Genomic DNA, 11,269 nt, shown 5'->3' on the forward strand with positions numbered 1-11,269 from the left:
TAATCAAACAACTCACTTTTCAAATAATAATTTACTTATCAAGATTTGCTTCACTAGCCTCACCTCATAGTGTCCATCAATCTTACACTATTATATCGCTGACTTGGCCTGATTACAACCAGTTTCTTACCTTGAAACCTCAAACCACTTGGAAACAGACTCAAAGATGTGTTAATATCTTCCATGACCAACCAATTTCTTCTAAGAATTATTAAGACTGTCAAAATGGTGTCCTCTCTTAATAAAATAAATTGAATAAAATTAATTTGCTTGAGTAATCAATTATGTTGCGTGATCTTCTGGAGAAACCAGTTAACAATCCTAGAAGTCACACTGAGATCCCATCAAGACACCCTTACTTCTATACTTCAAAATTCCCAACCTGGAAGCTGTATTCCTTGGGGAGCCCTTGGGTCTCCTTTCAGAAGTACCCTTAAGTGGTGATAGTGGGGTAAGATAAGATAAGACAGTGAGGTTAAGTGAGATAAGTGCCTTGTGTCAGGTTCCCAAATCCTCTCATCAAGCTTGCAAATATTTTTCCTAGGAATAAGCAGCCCTTTTAGGAATCCTTGATTACCTGATCATATACAAAAACTCTTGTTATGGGCAGAAACCAGCCTAATTAGTAATAACATGACTATCTGTTCTTGCCACATTTTGGGGTGAGTCATTAAGAGGAATGTCATTGAAAAGAGGATGTACCTAGGACCAATGTGGCCATCTCTCAAGCTGGATGTAAAAACACGAATTTAGATTTCAACAGAGCACCGTTTTTTACAGACAAATTTTCCCTTATGAGAAATTTCCCCAGTCTCATCATGTTTTGTCCCTAAGAGTCTGGTCTGGAAGTGACCTTCTCTCTAAAAATTCTGTTTGCCAGGAATTGAAAATTTGTCAGGTCTGCAGCAGAGGAAGCCAGCCATATTCAGTTAGAGGCCTGAGAAATAAGGTACACCAACAACATAATCAATGAATAATGTCTAGACTCTCATAGGTCTGTCTTCTAAGTTGTATACGCTCTGTGTCAGATTGCTGCTTTTTTTTAAATATTTTACTAAAAAGTTTTTATTGGTCTTTTGGGTAGAAGTGGGAATTTATTTTCCAGGAAGCATGATCCCATCATGCTTCTGCAGGAACCAGTGCATGGCCTCTTCCTTGCTGATTCTGTTTCTGTGTTTAGACACAATGCAGGCTGTCCTTTGCTTTTTGTCTGTGATGGTGAAACCTGGCCTACCCAAAACCACATAGAAATCTAGGCTGTAGATACCAATGCTTGGGTCATATTTGATCTGCAGACTGATGTGCTCCCGATCTCCAAATGATAGATTCTAGTATTGCAGAAGTTGTTTCTGTTAACTCAAACACAGGCACCTTTAGACCTTTCTCCAGGATTTCCTCTGCCTTGACCCCATGGAATGTACAGTGGACAGCAAGCTTTTCATTTCTGTTGATGCCAAAGGATCTGATGCTTTATCTGGCTTTGGAGAACACAGGGGTCTAGCCTGTGAGCTGTCCCAGCACCTTGGCTGCCAGAGTCAGTCTGTCTCCACTCTCCCCCAACCCACAGATGCTGAGGTAGAGCTTGTGGTTGGGAAGTTCCCACATAGGGTTCTCCTTTCCACCTTGATCCTGTGCCATGATGGAGAACAGGAAGAGCCAGATTACTGCTGTGTATTCAAACTATGGTTCTAATTCTTGCACTTATCTTTAAAAATGGTTATCATATCACCAAAGACACTTGAGAATTAAATGGCCCTTTGGGAATCTTCCAATATGAACAAAATATTCATTTGAGAACCACCAATAAGGAAGGAGAAGGGGTGTAAAATTCCAAACATCCAATGATCTGCATTTTTATGTGAAAATTCTTAAAGAAATTCAGATTCCAGATTGTTTCAATAAATATGTATTATAAAATTATAAATATACAAAGTTTTATATCCCTCTACACTACCCAAATCACAACTTGAAGAACACAATGGTCTGTATTAGTGGCTAACATTCCATAACACTCTTTATAACCCATTTTCTTTTCATTTTCTCAGAGCAGAAACATCTACAGCTTAATTGCTTAAAGTTGATCTTTCTTTGAAACAGGCAAGAGGCTCATGGTTGATTTTAAGCCCTGGCCTCATTCTCTGCTGAAAACTATTATCTAAGAATTTTTTAAATTCTGAAAATATATAATTCAGCACTTCCAAATCTGTAACAATTAGTTCATATCCTAATAACAATCTCAGATTTTTTTGAAAAAGGTGTACAAAGATAGAGTGGGAAGACTCTGAGGGTGATTTATAAGACTACAAATTGCATAGAACACCGGGCAGATTTGAATAATCTGATGTTGGACATCTTTTGAAGTCTTTACCCAGAGTCACTTTCTATAAAAATAGATTGAACTCTAAGTCAATCCTTCAGGTAAGAAAAAAAAAATTAATCCACTGGAAACTTCTGGAATAAGTTAACAACACTACACAGCATTTAGGAGTAGATTTTGAAGCAGATGTGATATTGTCTTTCTTTTCACTTTTTATGATCAGCCTTAAGCCACAACTAAATGGATTTAATCTGCAGGCTAAAACTAGACTGGTAAATGGCCCAATTGCCAGATCCCTAACTTCTCATTTGACATTTTAAAAGAGCCCTAGAACAAAACAGACCCCATCCATTAAGCCTCTGAGGAGGGAACATTCTGATAAAGACACCTCAGGATACTGTAAGCAACAAGGACATTAGATAAATAGTCGTGCTGTGGTGACTAAGAATCTTGCAGACTAAAATAAAGTTGGTGACCAATAAAACTACTCCAAGAAGATACTGAGAACTTTATTTCTTATTTTTCTTTACTGTCACCCAGATTCCCTTGCTATGAGCTATTTTAATAAATCAGTGAATGAGGAACCAACCTAGAAATGACTTTTTAGACAGTAACATCACAACATGCCAGGCAATCAAAAATCTAGTACCTCTTCTGGTTCTGGAAAATATGGAGTAGATGCATTTACTTCTATCTCTTCAATCAAGTAAAGCTAAAACCCCTGGATGTTATATACAAAACCAGTAAGAAGAGACTGTTAAGGGCAAGAAGAAGAAGGCAGATTGACTAGAAAGTCTGAAATGTGAGGAACAACACACTGGTGAATCTGTTGTGTTTTCTTTTTGCCTCCTATATATTTCTGACTGCTGAAGAAGCCCACAACTATAAGTTTCAATTGGCACCAAAAAAAAAAAAAATTCAGGAAAAGTTTGTTCTCTCCTGCCAAAGAATCAGATAAGCAGCAGCCCAGAAATACAGAAAAATGTTATAATTAACACCTACTCCAACAAAAACATTGAGAAACACACACACACACACAAAAGGAAGGTGGAGTGAAGAGTCTAGACTTCACTTTCACTCATAGTAATGAGGAACCTTCCTCTTCCCCACCGAGGTGATGTCAGTGCAGGCTGAGAGGATAGCCCAATTTACCAATGCCCAGTGGTGACTGATATTTTTCCCAGTAATTGTTCAGTGTATTTGCATTTTATATTGCTTACCTAATATTTTTCCAATGTCCCCTGTTTCACTTCTAATATTTATTTATATCATATATGTATATAATATATATATTTTGCCAGAAGTTTGCTTTATGTTGAATCATTTTCTAGAAACAGCTTTGACTATTTTGATCTTCTCTATGTAATTATTTTGTTTTCCACATTCACTCATATTTTGTCTTATACATACTTAATAGTTTTTAGATTTGTAAACATTTTACTCTGACTTAATGAACTGAATTAAGCATTAGTTAGGAATATGTTTAGAGATAATAGTAAAAGCCATATAATAAGCCATATGATAACTAAACAGGACTTCAGTTTTCTCTTATTCTCAGAAAGACTGGAGATAGAAGAGATTATGTAAGCAAGATGGCAACGTAGATTGGTTCCAACCTCAGTCTCTCTCACAAGCAGAGCAACTAGCAACTATTCATAGACAAGATGCCATTTTGAAAATCCCAGAACCCAGGGATGGGGATGAAACATCCTCCTGGACCACAAAGACTGAGAAGGACCAGATTAGAAGGTTAAGAGGAGCAGAGCAGCTATACTTGGACCATATCACCCCTCCCCCAGGCTGGCAGAGTACTGCACTGAGAGGCCCTCCCCCACCCCAGCCTATGGTTTCTCCAGTGCGTAAAGAGAGCCCAAGGTGGATATGTAGGCCCCCAGCATTGTGGGATGCTTCCTGGGAAACCACTTGGGTCTTGCCTCATGGTGATCACCGGGGAAATCTGGGACTAGCCCATGGGAGATCAGTTAGAGATGGAGAAGGTGGTGGAGCTCACAGCAATCAGTGCCCAGATCTTGGAGGACCAAGTTCCTGCTTGCAGCTGTGTCCAAGCAGAGATCCTCGCCAGAGGTTCCCAAAAGTGAGATTACTGGATCACATGATAGTTCTATTTTTAATTTTTTGTACAATCTTCATACTGTTTTCTACAACTGCTGTATCCCACCAACAGTGTAATGGGTTCCAATTTCTCCACAACCTTGTCTACTCTTATTATCTTGAAAAAATCTTTTTAGGCTCACATGCTGAAATTTATTCTCCTTTTCCATACCTGGACCTGTGGAAGGGAATGCCTATCTTTTAATTGTTTTGCTGAAGGAGGGACAGCCTCCCACTTAGGGGAAGATTCAGGTATAATTCCCATTCCCAGATTTTATATCAAGAAGATTTCTCTTGTAATAAAACTTAGAAGAAGGAAGACTGGGGCTTTCTGCTCTACCTTCCCATATTATCTCAGTGTTATAGACTCCTGAGTTTCTATTAGGGTGGGGTGAAGGGGGAGATTTCACCTTATGAGACAAAAGAAGGGATGGCTAGGCATCCTCCTTTCTGTTTTTATCTAATAAAATGGTAAGCTGAAACACACACGTGTATGTGAAGAATGGAATATTCAGCCATAAAAAGAAGGAAATTCTTCCATTCATGATAACATGGGTGGAACTTGAAGGCATTATGCTAAGTGAAATAAGTCAGACAGAGAAAGACAAATATTGTATGATTTCACTTAGATATGGAATATAAAAAAATCTAAACTTATGGAAACAGAGAGTAGATTGGTAATTGCCAGTCATACAGGGTAGTGGGGGGGAGGAATGGGTGAATGTGGTCAAAGGATATAAACTTCAGTTATAAAATAAATAAATTCCAAGGCTGTAATATACTGTATGGTCACTATAGTTAACAGCAGCATATAGTATATTTAAAATTTTTAGTTTAAATTGCTAAGTTAAAAGTTCTTAACATATACACAAAAAAATATGTCAGCTGATGGATATATTAGCTAACTTTATAATGGTAATCATTTCACAATATATACATATATCAAGTCATCATATTGTATACCTTAAACTTACACAACAATATATGTCAATTATATATATCAACAAAGATGAAAAAATTTAAATAATTAAGAAAAAAGACTGCTGAGGGTCATTTCAAGGCAAGTTGAATCCACAGTACTTCTTTTTCTTAAAAAAAGATTTTATTAATTTATTTGACAGAGAGAGAGAGAGAGAGAGAAAGAGAGCACAAGCGGGGGAGGTGCAGAAGGAGAAGCAGGCTCCCCGCTGAGCAGGGAGCCCAATGTGGGGCTTGATCCCAGATCCTGGGATCATGACCTGAGCCGAAGGCAGACGCTTAACCAACTGAGCCACCCAGGTGCCCCTGAATCCACAGTACTTCTATGTATGCATGAATTCTATTCTCCAAATCACCCCATCCTCTAAAATAGATGTTAACACTAGCTATTTCAGTAGTTCTCTAGCCAATAAGAAGGAAGGCAACAGAAGAAATTAAGGATGCTTCCAAAATTTGCACAAAAATTTAAATCTCAATGGTGAAAATACAGTCATATGTCTATGTCTAGTTATGCCTATCATAGGTTTTCAGGTAGAAAATGTAGTCTCTAGGCTGAAGGTCATATACCAAGCTAAAATTCAGTAATTATATTACCATGGAAGAAGGGGAGAGAGGGATTTGGGTGACTTGACATCCTGTGCTAAAAATACTTAACCAAATGATTGTCAGTCCTTTTTCTGGTATAATATCTGCATTTGAAGTTCATGTTGTAGGCTGAATTATGTTGCTCACCAATATTTATATGTTGAAATCCTAACTCCCAGTATCTCAAAATGTAAATGTGTTTAGACCCAAAAAGGTATTTAAAGAGGTAATAAAGATAAAAATCAGGTTTTTCAGGGTGGGCCTCTATCCTCTCTGACTTGTGTCCTTAGAAGAAGTAGGGATTAGGTCGCAGGGATAGATACATGCCCTCAGGGGAAAGACACAGCCAGAAGGAAATCGTCTGCAAGCCAAGGGGAGAGGCTTCACCGCACCTACCAGCACTTTAACTTCTAGCCTCAAGAACTGTATTTTGTTTAAATGTTTTCAAAGAAATAAGATGCTGAACAGTATTAAAAAGTTAGCAATTTTTGTAAAGTTGATTATTCCCTTAAATTATTTTGAGCATGTGATTATCTCTCATTTTCTCTTTGCTTTATTGTTTCCACATTATAGTGTTTTGTTTCTTTTTAACAAGGTGAAATTAGAAAGGCGTATTGAAAGTTGACATGGTACAAAATTGATTTTTCTGTTGTAATTTACAGTTGTTTCCAAAGTATTCAGTTGCTTGTGGTGAATAAATCATCACACTCATCTTAACTAAGGCATTTGGACAATGCAGCTCCTATTGTTGCAATTGATTTAGTGTCTCAACTAAAAAAGGTATCTATGATTTCACACATTTCTGCCTCTTTTTTAAGAATGACAATTTTTTACCAGTAGAGCTTTTGGAAGAACTCTTTTCTAAGATGTTAAAAATCTAACATTTGTTGAATAATGGTAAGGAAATGGCTCTGAATATTTCAGACAAAGAGAAGAAAGAGAAGGTGTAAAGTACCTGAGGAAGAAATGTGTTGGTAATGTTTGAGGAAGAGCAAGAAGACAAATGAACAAACATTGAGGTATTTATTTAAATTTTCAAAACATTATGTAAGTTTAAGGTGTACAACATAGTGATTTTATATATGTATATATGTATGGAAAATGATTACCACAATAAGGTTAGTTAACACATCCATCATAGCTATTTTATTTTTATTTTATTTTTATTTTTTTGGTCAAAGGATACAAGCTTCTTGTTATAAGATCAATAGGGTCTGGGAATGTAACGCACAACATGGTGACTATAGTTAACAATACTCTACTGAATAGGTGAAAGCTGCTAAAGAGAGTAAATTTTAAAGGTTCTCATCACACACACACACACAAATATGTATATTTTAACTGAATTTCTGAGTAGAAATCTCTGATTTTCTTTAGAAAATGTAAAATCAGGGGCGGGGCACCTGGGTGGCTCAGTAGGTTAAGCGTCTCCCTTCAGCTCAGGTCATGATCCCAGGGTCCTGGGATCTAGCCCTGCATTGGGGCTCTCTGCTCAGCGGGGAACCTGCTTCTCCCTCTCCCTCTGCCTGCCCCTCATGCTGCTTATGCTCTCTCTCTCCGTCAAATAAATAAATAAAATCTTAAAAAAAGAAGAAAATCTAAAATGAAAATAATATAAGCCTCCTCTTTCATTAAGGAAAATACTTTAAAAATGTGAATATTATTCTGAAATAAATATGTTCCTACTAAAAAGAAGCTGTAAAGCAAATCACTTGGGGCTAAAAATATTCAGGCACTATGTTAAAATCCTTTCACTTTGATGATAAGGCAAGCTAAGAATACATAAGTTTGTGATACAGAAAACTAACTAAAGGACTTGCCTCTCTTCAGATGCAGGGGGAATTTATATATAAATTCTGCTTGTCAATCATAATTGAGAGATTTCTTTTATTGTTTTTACATGCCATTTAGTGTAAAGGTGTGAGGACTCTCTTCTCACAGATTTATAAGACAACTACATCTAGAATTCAATTTTTAAATCCACTAGCTTAAGGTATTTTCCTGGAGACAAGAAGTATGTTTTTATAAGAAATAAAAAATCCATAAAAATACATACATACTGCCCATAAATGACAGCATCAATTTTTTTTTCTTTGTTCCTTTTAAATCTTAAAATATGTACACAGGGGCACCTGGGTGGCTCAGCCAGTTAAGTGTCTGACTCTTGATTTTGGCTCAGGTCATGATATCAGGGTCATGAGATCAAGCCCTGTGTTGGGCTCCACACTCAGCGGGGAGTCTGCTTGAGAGTCTCTCTCTCTCTCTCTCTCTTCCTCTGCTCCTTCCCCAACTCATGCTATAAATAAATAAATAGATAGATAGATAAATAAATATCTTAAAAAATAAAATACATATACAAAATTAAAAGAGATTTTGGCTTTGGTCAATATCTACTATGATCTTTTATGCATCATTTGTAAAGTAGGTATTAAGACACAAAATTATCGGGTGCCTGGGTGGCTCAGATGGTTAAGCGTCTGCCTTTGGCTCAGGTCATGATCCCAGGATCCTGGGATCGAGTCCTGCATCAGGCTCCCTGCTCCTTGGGAGCCTGCTTCTTCCTCTGCCTCTCTCTCTCTCTCTCTCTGTCTCTCATGAATAAATAAATAAAATCTTAAAAAAAAGACACAGAATTATCAAAATCAAAGTGATTTTTAGAGTTTCCAAAGTCTAGATATATCATGGAACATGTTTTGTACTTTTACCTTAATTTCCATTATGATATCTTTAAAGTTGCATACCATAATAATGAAAAATATTTATCCATATTACCATTCAAAAATTTGTAGTCAGAACTCCTATATACTAGGTATCCCCACTCTGGGGAAAAAAAAGAGAATAAGGCCCACGGCCTATCCTCAAGAAGCTCACAGTCTAGCAGGGAAGCCATTCCAATAAACAGAATACAGCGTTCAGTGGTGCCTGGGTGGCTCAGTTGGTTGAGCCTTAGACTCCTGAATTTGGCTCAGGTCATGATCTTGGGGTCATGGGATCAGGCCCTGTGTCAAGCTCCACACTCAGTGAGGAGTTGGCTTAAGATTCTCTCCCTCTCCCTCTGTCCTTACCCCCTCTTGTGCTCTCTATCTCTATCTCTCTAAAATAAATAAGTTAATCTTAAAAAAAGAATATAGCATTCAGTATGAGAAGTGAAATGATCATCACATGCCTAGGGTGAGGTGGTGTACAAAGATAGACAATGGACAATAAGGGTGGGGCTATAAATTAACTCAACAGTCATTCAGCAAATATTTCTTAATCTCTTACTATGTGCCAGATATTATTTGTATTTTTTTAAAGATTTTATTTTATTTTAGAAAGAAAGAGTGTGCATACACAAGCAGGGGGAGGGGCAGAGGAGCAGGAGAGAGAGAATCTCAAGCAGACTCTGTGCTGAGCATGGAGCCAAATAGGGCTCAATCTCATGACCCTGTGATCATGACTTTGAGTGGAAATCAGGAGTAGATGCTTAACTGACTGAGCCACGCACGTGTCCCCAGACATTATTTTTATTGCTGGGGGCATGGTGGTGAAAGGTTTACATTTCATCATGGGGAAAAAGATAATAGACAAACACACACAAGTAAGTTGTATGTCAGATGGTGATAAGTGCTTCATGCCTCAAAGGACTTCTGAATTTGAACTTGACAATCAGCTGAGTGTAAGGAAGACTTGCTTAAGTTAACTTGACTGGGATCGGAAATCATGTCAGCTTTCATTCTCATTATCACAATGTAGAAAGAAGAAAAAAAGTGAATGAAAATCATTGTTCTACCATCATTCTGTTTCCAAGTTTGTATACACAGTATGGAAAACCAGGTCAAGAATGACTACTAATCAATTCATAGTGAGTTTGAATAAATGAGCATGTAGGGGAGTAACAGGGGCAAAGATTTGGCTATTGGGTAGTTCAGGTGAGTAGAAATAAGTTTGGTATGAAAGGGTGAACCTAAGGGGAAAAATATTAACCATTTTCAATTTTCTGCTCTCATCTTATATATATATGGAGCATTCTTTTTAACCTGTCATCTGGCCTCTCCAGATACTGTGGGGTGGGGTAGAATTAATGGATATGGAGAGAAACTTTCATATGTCTTTACATGAGACAAAGGAAAATGCAGCAGTGACTTTGTGTGTGTGTGTGTGTGTGTGTGTGTGTGTGTGTGTGTGTGTGTGGTAGGATTGGGAATTATGGAAAGAAATATAGAACAAAAGGCCATTTAGAGAAAAATATTTAATGTCCTACTTTGAGATGGGGATTATAACCCCAACTCCTGTGTCCTCATGATACCTGAATGAACATCACCCTTACTCCACAAGACTTTTTTTGGGGAGGGGGAGATTAACATTTATTTATTTTTCTTTACTTTTTTTATTAACATATAATGTATTATTTGTTTCAGGGGTACAGGTCTGTGATTCATCAGTTTTACACAATTCACAGTGCTCACCATAACACATACCCTCCCCAAAGTCCATCCCCCAGCCACCCATCCCTCTCACGCCCCTCCCCTCCAGCAACCCTCAGTTTGTTTCCTGAGATTAAGAGTCTCTTATGGTTTGTCTCCCTCTCTGGTTTCATTTGTTTCACTTTTCCCTCCCTTCCCCTATGATAGTCTGTCTTGTTTCTCAAATTCTTCACATCAGTGATATCATATGGTACTTGTCTTTCTCTGATTGACTTATTCCGCTTAGCATAATACCCTCTAGTTCCATCCATGTCATTGCAAATGGCAAGATTTCGTTTTTTGATGGCTGCATAATATTCCATTGTGTGTGTGTGTGTGTGTATACACTATATGTGTATATATATATATATATATATATACATATATATACCACATCTTCTTTATCCATTCATCTGTTAATGGACATCTAGGCTCTTTCTATAGTTTGGATATTGTGGACACTGCTGCTATAAACATTGGGGTGCACATACCCCTTCGGATCACTACATTTGTATCTTTGGGGTAAATTCCCAGTAGTGCAATTGCTAGGTCATAGGGTAGCTCTATTTTCAACTTTTTGAGGAACCTCCATACTGTTTTACAGAGTGGCTACATCAGCTTGCATTCCCACCAACAGTGTTGGAGGGTTCCCCTTTCTCCACATCCTCGTCAACATCTGTCATTTCCTGACTTGTTAATTTTATCCCTTCTGACTGGTGTGATGTGGTACCTCATTGAGGTTTTGATTTGTATTTCCTTGATGCCAAGCACTTTTTCATGTGTCTGTTGGTCATTTGGATGTCTTCTTTGGAAAAATGTCTGTTCATGTCTT

General features: G+C 37.6%; 1 pseudogene; it reads right to left on the bottom strand.

Moving 5' to 3' along the window:
- Positions 1 to 1,094: 1,094 nt before the first annotated feature.
- LOC114208967 (large ribosomal subunit protein uL5 pseudogene) lies at positions 1,095 to 1,638 on the bottom strand (annotated as a pseudogene).
- Between the last annotated feature and the right edge of the window lie 9,631 nt (positions 1,639 to 11,269).

Source organism: Eumetopias jubatus, unplaced genomic scaffold (assembly GCF_037043125.1).
Source record: "Eumetopias jubatus isolate StellerSeaLion01/CBP00866 unplaced genomic scaffold, mEumJub1_p1.0 scaffold_1, whole genome shotgun sequence".
Classification (NCBI taxonomy): domain Eukaryota; kingdom Metazoa; phylum Chordata; class Mammalia; order Carnivora; family Otariidae; genus Eumetopias; species Eumetopias jubatus.